Source organism: Salvelinus sp. IW2-2015, linkage group LG4p, assembly GCF_002910315.2.
Source record: "Salvelinus sp. IW2-2015 linkage group LG4p, ASM291031v2, whole genome shotgun sequence".
In the NCBI taxonomy this organism is placed as follows: domain Eukaryota; kingdom Metazoa; phylum Chordata; class Actinopteri; order Salmoniformes; family Salmonidae; genus Salvelinus; species Salvelinus sp. IW2-2015.
Window position 1 is genome coordinate 27,613,723 of NC_036841.1, and position 1,893 is coordinate 27,615,615.

At 41.9% G+C, this 1,893-nt stretch overlaps 1 long non-coding RNA gene across 3 annotated transcripts in view; it reads right to left on the reverse strand.

Moving 5' to 3' along the window:
• LOC111960792 (uncharacterized) overlaps window positions 1–1,893 on the reverse strand; it is a 14,658-nt gene that overhangs the window by 10,111 nt on the left and 2,654 nt on the right. For 2 of the 3 annotated variants that reach the window (XR_011475801.1, XR_002876904.3), the window contains exon 2: window positions 1,163–1,300. This is a non-coding gene — a long non-coding RNA (uncharacterized lncRNA). Of the gene's footprint in view, window positions 1–1,052; window positions 1,301–1,893 lie in introns of all 3 variants that reach the window. The other variant, XR_002876902.2, reaches the window with a different exon arrangement.

A 1,893-nucleotide genomic window follows, 5' to 3' on the forward strand; every position in this document is an offset into this window, starting at 1 on the left:
TACAGTTTCTTCTGAGAGAGATTAACAAAAAGTCATCCTACAAAACTCTCACTTATATCTTACAAACCTACTTCCAAACTCACTTCCAGTTACTAAACACATCTCTCCTTACTGACAAATTCCTCACTTACAAAAAACGCTCCCCTTACTAGGTATATAAGATTGACTCAACCACGTTAAACTCTACCTTAATGACCAAGAATTACATACTTTACTACCTTCACTTACTGTACAAATACCTCACCGTTAAACTGTAATCAAAATCCTCGACACTTAACATTATAACCCTCGACCTTACTGTACAAAATCTCACGCAATTATTTACAAACCTCCTTAACTGTACAAAAACTCACCTTAAACCTCACCTTACGTACAAACACTCACCTATCTGTACAAAATTCTCATCTCCTCATTCAGGATGTTTTTCTAACTCCACCTCATTCAGGATGTTTGGGTATTTCTAGAACAATTCTACAATTCTAGAACTCTGACAGGGGGCTTAACTTGTCTGTAAAACTCCAGTCCTCCAATGAAGCAGTCCTGCTGGTTTTCTGTTCTCCTTAGTACCTAACTGGTCAATCAATGTTATTGATTGAATAGAGAGATGGTCCATACACCTGCTTACCAAGGTCTAAATCAGTCACTTATTAGAACAGTGTTAAAACCAGCAGACAGTGCGGGCCTTGAGGACAGGAGATGTGCACCAATGTTCTATGTCTTATGTGCTGTATGTGTAGTGTACTGAGTATGGACAGAATGCAGGTGTAGAACATCCTCATCATCATCATCATCTGCAGCCAAAGACGATGGAACCAATCTGCCACCTGCCCCCAGAGTGCTCTGGGGTGAAGCGCTACACATCAACGATCAGAAAAACAAACAAAAACTGAAACATAASAAGCTGTCACAACAGGAAAATAAAGGGAAAAACAAAAGCACATTGGTTCCACAATGCTTCACCACAGTCACAACAACACTGGTTTGCTGTTGCTAGAGGCTACACGCACAAGAAACTTCACACCAGCCCACCTATAGGAGGCCCTAAGTCCTACCCCTATATCTTGACCCCCTCGGAGCCGTATACGTTGTACCCCTCTCTATAAGTGGCTAAATTCTGGGTGCTGGGAGAGGGGCTGGGGCAGTGAGGGGGGCTAAGGTCCACCTTCATGCGCTTGGCCTCGGCACGCGACTTGTAGCAGAACTCYACCAGGGCCACCAGCATGGCTAGGCCCAGACCCCCCACCAGGATGTAGAAGACCCCAGCCACGTTGCTCAGGCTCAGGGCCTGGGAGGACTTGTCCTGGGAGGGGGGACGGAGAGCACAGGGGTTAGAGAGAGAGATAGTGGAGCTAGTGAGACACAGAACAGGCAGCTTAGTTATTTAGTTTTCAGCACAATAACGTCTACTTCTACAAACAACTACAGCATCTACCACTACTATGACTAGTCTACTACGGGAAGCACTTCTACTACTACCATCATTAAAGCGTATTATCTACAAGTGCATATAATACATCTATTACTACTACTATGACAGTAGTACTACATCAACTGCATATCTACTACTAATGCATGACTACAATTTAAGTAAATAAACATTTTAATATTGCTACAAGTATTAAGTATTAAGTCGAGGATGACTAGTACATCATACCAATTAAAGTATATTCAGTCATCGTATTAGTCAGGCTTTTGGATGAGTGATGATAAAGTATTCTATTCAGACAGTCTTGGTGAAGGTCCCCGGTATTTTAAGAACTTCACTGGCATTCTTAAAAGTTCTCTGATATTCTAAGATTCTCTCTAGTGTTCTAAAGACAACTCACATGTTCTAAGAATCTCTCTAGTGTTCTAAAGACAACTCACATGTTCTAAGAATCTCTCTAGTGTTCT